The following is a 7,454-nucleotide window of genomic DNA, read 5'->3' as shown; positions in this document are numbered from 1 at the left end:
CCGCGACAACAAGAAGACGCGCATCCACTCCCCCGCCACCTGCAGCTGGCCATCCGCAACGACGAGGAGCTCAACAAGCTGCTGGGCAAGGTCACCATCGCGCAGGGCGGGGTGCTGCCCAACATCCAGGCTGTGCTGCTGCCCAAGAAGACCGACAGCCACAAGGCTAAGGCCAAGTGAAGCTCTAAAAGTAAACAACCCAAAGGCTCTTTTCAGAGCCACCTACACTTTCCCAAAAAGAGCAGGAACACGTCAGTGTAAATACCAGCTTTGCTGTTTCTTTGGAAACTGTTTCTATAACTAGAATCTTATTTATAGTGATCACCAAGTGCCAAGTTCTCATTATTAATAACATAAGTATGTTCTGCTTGGAAGCTAGTTATTTTTGCTGAAAATCAATAAAAGTAAAGATGCTGAAGAAGTACAGTCGGTATCTGGTCCGCCCGCTTCCCCTCCCGCTGCCCGACGCTTGGAAGCAGCCGGGCAGGCTGCGCGCCTCCACCGCGCGACTCGCAAGGGTCAAAGTCCCGCCCCTTTCCTGCGGCCGCCAATCGGAGCGGAGCGCGCGTTTTTTGAACCGCGGCGGAGGTGGCGCACGTCTCGTTTGGGTCCGCACGGGAAAAGATTCCTGGTGCTCTGTGGGCACAAAAACATTAAGGGAAAGGTGGATCACGAGTTCATAACAAAATGCCGCCCTGCACTTTCCCTCATTGTGTAAGTTTCTATGCACTTTACAGGCTTTTCATACACCGCGCATGAACTGGACGCTACTGGCTGTCTTATGATACTATGGATGGCTGTTACTGGCTTCACTGGGTTTTTCTGCAAGTCTTCTGCCCCCCAGATCATTACATTTCTGCTTGGTCAATTCGAGCCTCGCAGCCATCCTGTGCTCTGAGGAGGGGCCACCTGGAGACTGCTGCTCACTGGGGCTCCGGGTCTCTGTTCTCAGAAGGCACCTCCCGAGGAATAGGGCAAGGAAAGCGGTCGCTGCACCTCTCCCCCAGGAGAAGCTTTGTGCTGTGATTTCTTAACATAATCTCTGTCATCTTCACTAAAAGCTATTTCTGCTTGGTCAGGGTTATTCACCAACTGATGTGTTATTCTCTGCCTTACAGCCATCTTTCTGCCTTGAGATGATACACGCAAAGAGACTGGCTTCCTTCCAGCTGTTCTTGCTTTCCATGCCACAAATACAGCATTTTCATGGCATTTAAAAAAATATTATTTAAGCATCCCGATTTCAGCCAAAACACTGTTAATAGCACATCAGTGTTTTGGTTGTTGCTGAATGATGGGAGTGTGCCTGGGTCCAAATATATTACTACATATCAAACATTTTTCTATATAAAAGAGGAAAAATTTTGTTTAAGAAGAGTGCATCACAAGTGTTGGTAGTCATGGAACAACAAAGCATATCATGTCACAAACATACCTGGTCTTTTGACCTTTAATCCACACAAAATATAACCTTCCGTTCAAAAGTACTCACCTAGGTGATGCTTTCTCTCAGATAGACTGGTCTCAGAGAATGTTATTCAACCTGTTGTTGCATCAATCCCCGTACTTTCTTCATAGATTTTTATTTTCTTTCATAAAGAAAATAAGTGAAATTATGTCAAAAAAAAAAGAAAGAAAAAGAAACTACACGCAGTTGCATAAATATTTCCTAGAATGCAGACCAAAAAAAACACAGAAACCAAAAACCAAAAACAAAAAACAAAAAACAAACAAACAAACAAACAAAAAAAACAACAGTGAAGTAATAAAGGAATATTGACATTTTGGATAAGTATCACAGTGGCAATAGTGTATAGACTATATATACGACTAGTCTTTTCATTTATAAAAATGCACACTTTTATTGCTTTTATCGAAAAAGTTGCTTGATTACTCTGTAATAGGACCCCTCTGGAGAGCATAAAGATATTTTCCAAATTTCTGTGCTACTAAGCCATCTTCCATGGTCTTAAATGCAGGTATGATTTTTTTCTACTGCCTTTCAGGAGGAGAAGTTCCTTTGGGTTGTGCTATTTACCAACTATGTAAGTGAGATCATTTGCTTAATTCAAATATGTGTACACATAGAGACAGAGAGAGAGAGAGAATGAATTCTCTGTTGTTGAGGGCAACTCTATTAAACTGAGTAAAACTTATTTGACTCTGTGACAGTGTGACATTTTATACAATGGATAAATGCTCATCAATCTTTTCATAGGCTACTCTCAAACCCCTTCACATAAATACTGATTTCCTCTAATAGCTTTCTGTAAGTAAAAATATAATCAATTAGAAATATTTTCAAATCTGGTGTAATCAGAGAAACTTTCTGGATATCATCAGTACATTCCTGTTCATGTTCCTTTGAAAGTCAACTGCTTAGGCACCAAAGGGGATGAAAACAAGTCATTGATATTGCTGTTGATTTCTCTCAGGTATGTAGTGCACGATCAAGTTAGACATAGGGAAACATGAAAGAAAATCACATGACTCCATTCACACAACTTCAGAGGCTGAGATGCCCACATTCAGGAAATATGAATGGAGAGATTGGTGTCTCAAAGCCAGTTACTTCACAGATGTACAAGTACAGCAGAAACTCTGCAATGGTAGGGAAAATAAAAAAGCTCTGCTTCTATAACAATTATCTCAGCTGATTAAAAACATATGCAATGATAACAAAAATGCTGACTGATGTAAAATGCAGCTGATTCACTGTGCCTCTTTCTTTACTCTTTGTATCTTCAAAAATTCTCTCTGAATAGTTCCAGTGCTGCTGGGACTGGCTGTCAGTGTTATTTAATCTGCAGCTTCTTTACATTGTGGCTACTGTATGGGATAAACAGCCAAGGGGCAATCAGGGTTATCACTTTTCCCTATTTCCAAATATTGTTTTCATGCAGTGGCCTCCACAGCTGGGAATGAACAGCAGTGCAAGCTGCCTGATAAACCACTTCTGCAAAGAGCCTGCTCTCATCAAAGCATTTCTCCCTTCTTCCTTCTTTACTAGAAAACTTGATGCCTGATTGCATACTCAATCTTCAAGAATATGCATAGGATGGCAGCTGATAGCACCAGAGACCAACATGGAAGTTTGAAAGTTATGATAATTCTTTAACATCAGCATTAGGAAGTGGTCACCATTATGCAAGCAGATGCACATGTGATTATTGAGGAATCATTTCTGTAGAGAGGACTGATGGAGCCATCCTCACCTTTTCGTTCATCACCTTCATTTGGAAAAAAGTCAGTGGAGACAGAATTCCATCCAACAGGCACAGCACTCACGGTGCAACTATTTTACACAGTGCTGCAGAAATACAGTATCGTCTGATGAGCGTTCTGTTCCTCTTCTGCTGATTCTTAACAGTGAGTTTCCTTGCACTGGTTCTGGAGCACTGAAGAAACAGATCACTTAGCTATACATTTATGGTTTGCAGGTGTGACAGGATGCTTTCATTATAATCAACCTGTAGGTTGCAGTGAAGGTGAAAGATAGCAGCATTATGCATCTGAAGGATCAGGAACCAGGGGTGGGAGGACAGGCAGTGAAAATGAAAGCTATGGTCTAAAGAAGCTGAATATTTTTTTTGTACAGTAACCTCCAAAGCAGCTCAATTTTGGAGAGCCCAAGATGTGAACGCTGTAAAGACCACACAGAGAAACAAGGGAACAGACTCTTCTGGAGGGTCTGCAAGGGGAAATGGTTTCAAACTAACAGAGGAAAGATTTAGATTGTATAGAAAAAAAAGGGGGTTTTTGGTTTTTGTATTTTTTGTTTGATTTTTTGTTTTTGTTTTTTGTTTTTTTTTACAGTCAGGGTGGTGAGGCACTGACACAGGTTGCCTAGAGAAGTGGTGAATGTCCCATCTCTGGAGACATCCAAGATCAGCCTGGGAGGGCTCTGAGCACCTTGATTGAGCTGCAGTGACCCTGTTCATTGCTGGGGAGTTGGATCAGATGGCCTTTAAGAGTCCCTTCCAACCCAGTGCTTCTATGAACTGTGTCCTTGTGTCTGTGTGGGCAGCGAAGTTCACACAACTCACTGGTTCCAGACACCTGCTGTTTTTGTTAAGGCTGCCAAATGCTGAAGGACTCAGAGCTACATTGGAGCAGTTCTTGGGCTTTTTAAAATGGGGAGAATTCCAACAGCAATTGTCATATTAGATTTGAGCACGTTTTGAATCTAAGAATTATAAAGTTTGGAAAAGACCCCTGAGATCATCATGCAGTCCCTAAAGAACTATTAAGACAGACCAGCACAGAATAATTTTAGTGAGGCTTATAAGTATCTATCAGAGATGGATCACATAATCCTTGTGGTAGAAGCTGCTGTGATCCACGTGGCATTAGAATTTCCATTTTTCACCTGAAAGGAAATTAGTTAGAATGTAGCAGTGAAGGTCTTCAGCACACAGCTTCAGGTAGAGGCCAAAGGTAAATTTTCACCTGAGAAGAAATGCTGTTGTGCTCCCAGACAGACAAACAGACTCATAAGAAGCAGTTAGTCCAGGCACCAGGTCCATCAGGATTCTGCACCTGAATGAGAACAGAAACAAGGGCTGAGCTGACCAAAACTCAGTCTAGAAGAAATCTAGGGGACAACTGAGCTCCCAGGTTCAACACGTAGGATTCTCTTTTATATTGAGGGGTAACCACCACCCTTGCCTTCAGATCTGTTCCATGACAGATGAACATGGCAGGTGGAGGTTGATGGTCTGTGGGGAGACTGACATCTGTGATTCTCCACTGAGATTCACAGAGCATTAATTTTTTTTGTGTGTGTGCTTCTTTAATTGACATAATTGTTTGCTTGCATGCATTAAGGTATTTTGCAGTGTTTTTCATCACAGGTATTGTTACTTCAGGCAAAAGTTCATCTCCATGTTTACTTGGTCCTCCATATTTTATGTGATTATACTTTGAGAACATTCACATTTCCCTGGGGAGGTGCCGCAGCCTTTATTTCTTTCCTTGACAGATTTATCAGGAAAGCACTATAGCACATTTATCACAAGCATCTGCCTTAATGCAAGGCAAATCCATCATCTCCAGACTGCAACTCTTCTATAACAATTATCTCAGCTGATTAAAAACAGCAACTCACTACAAAGACTGTGTAAGTTGATTTTAATTCTCCAAACAAATTGAAAAGACATGAGAAAAGATCTCCTAGGAGATCCTTACCTCCTTGAAGGCAACACCTAAACAAGTTTCCTCAGAACCTCAAAGTAGATCTTGGAAAGAAAACAAGTTTTGAATTTCACCTCATTTTAAGTCTCCTTCTTGAAATGTTGGTTGTCACATGGGAAGGTTAGGAGGAAAAGAACAGCACTCATCATCCTTCCACTCTGTCTCAGCTAATAGGAAAAGACTAATTGTAAAAGTAATCAATAAGCTTAAAAGAAAAGTGTTGGTTTTATGAGTATCAAAATCCACACAAACGAGTGACCAGGAGAAAATGATAAACACAGGCCGTGGAATAAAACAAAGACAAGGTGAAGTGATACTTCAAGATGTAATAAATGCAGATTTCTCAGCAATGCATTCTGCTTTTTGGAACACTGAAACACCAGGGCTCCTATAAGGAGGGAGTATGCCCCTCCCTTTGGATTTAGCAATGGTGAGGAGAGCCCTAACGCATCAGTAGTATACACATTTATATTCTGTAACTACAGCTGGCAGTGAAAGAAAGACAGTGCACATACATCACACTGAGGTAAAAACAGGAAGCTTCATGTCACATTGTGTGGAGAGATACAATTGGGTAAACAAAACTTGAATTTCCCAAATAGCAAAGACAAAAAATACTTCTCAAGTTATTCAAGCACAGCTGTATAATACAGCAATCTGTTGTACATCCCTCCACAGTGCTATCATATCTGCACAGATTGTTTAAAACTGATTGTAACAAAAATGCATGCATTAGTAGTTGAACTATTGCTGGTTGTTGTTTTGTTTTTTTTTTAATTGGTTATTGTAGGTCTAGGATGAATTTTGTTGTTAGTTTGGTTGTCACAATCAAAATGTGGACAAGGATAAGAAATTGGCAATTTAAGGAAATTTAATACAAAATACAAAATTAAGAAAAGGTTAAATTTCCTGGGGGAAAAAAAAAACAAAAAAAAACACCACAAAATAAATGTTCAGAAGAGAGAGGAGAGAAAAGGATTCTAATGAACCAAACAGAAGTAAGAAACTGATGCTAAAAGAGATGTCAACTATTTGGCAAAGAAGCATTCAAGCCACATGGTATGAAAAGTGTGTAAGGTGGGTTGCGGTGCAGAACACATATTCCCATTAACTCAAAACAGGTGCAGGAAAATGTCTACCTGGAAACATGCGTATCTGGAGTACAAATAACATCTAAATCATTAAAAGTTATTAGGTTAATGAAAGCAAAGCTATAAAAGAAGATGTGCAAAGAGAAATAAACAAGTCAGTCATGACTCAGAATTAAACGACGTGAGATGCGAAAAAGAAATATTTTCAGCAGTCCTGAAGAACAAAAGATTTGTGTCTGGACAAGTGTAGGGAGAAACACGCTGATCACATGCAGTGAAAAGTATAGAATATGAAATAGTGAGAGGAATGATAGCTGGGAAACAATACACTCAACACAGAAACATGAAGCTTTCTGTTGTACTGCATTTGTTCTGTAAACAGCAAATGAGGGGAAAATATATATATCAACCAATACTTTTTTTTCCCAAACTTTGTAAATCCATTTATTAAGCAAGATTAAATCTATTAATAGGTAAATTATAAAATATCTATGTAACTTCCCAAACTTAATGGAAATTCCAGATTTCAAAAAACCTATAGGATAGTAAAAAAAAAATAAAAAAAATTCAGTCTCATACAACACAACTTAACAAAGTAGACACGATTTAATGGTTTTTCAGAACACTCTTACAGAGGAATATGAAAACGTAGGAAGCAGATTCTGGCAGTATCCAAGATACAGTTAACCTCAAGAGAAAGGGATGAAACATGACAATGAAATGTAAATACAGTAAACGAATGGAAAAGCACTGAGCAATTACTACGGAAAAAAATGTTAAAGATGAAGTAGTATTATAGCAGTGGGGCCCCATGAGAGAAAAAAAAAAGGAGGGATTGGGCACCTTTGTGCGAGCGCCGCGAAATGGCGGCGGCGGAGCTCCGGGGAGGAGGTGGGAGCGGCGCTCCAGCTCCTCCCCCCCCCAGCCGCCGCCGCCGCCGCCGCCACCACCATTAATCGGCAGTTGCTGCAGAGCCTCGGCCGGCAGCGGCCCGCTCCCTACGCCGACACCGAGTGCCGCGACAACGGCGACGGGAAGCCAGGCGGCGAGAGAAACGGAGAAAGGCAGGAAGGCAGCAGCGAAGCCGGACTGTAAAACTGTCTCTACAACGCGCAGAGACGACCGGAAGCAATAACAGGGCCAGCCGGAGACGCGGCGCAGCACCCGCCC

At 41.2% G+C, this 7,454-nt stretch overlaps 1 protein-coding gene across 1 annotated transcript in view; it reads right to left on the bottom strand.

Annotated features, from left to right (window-relative positions):
* The window catches only part of LOC104910710 (histone H2A-IV), a 77,432-nt gene that overhangs the window by 57,120 nt on the left and 12,858 nt on the right, over window positions 1-7,454 (bottom strand). The gene's annotated exons all lie outside the window — the stretch shown is intronic.

This window comes from Meleagris gallopavo, chromosome 1 (assembly GCF_000146605.3).
Source record: "Meleagris gallopavo isolate NT-WF06-2002-E0010 breed Aviagen turkey brand Nicholas breeding stock chromosome 1, Turkey_5.1, whole genome shotgun sequence".
Classification (NCBI taxonomy): Eukaryota; Metazoa; Chordata; class Aves; order Galliformes; family Phasianidae; genus Meleagris; species Meleagris gallopavo.
Note: the sequence above shows the minus strand (reverse complement) of the source record. Positions and strands in the feature narration are given on the sequence as shown.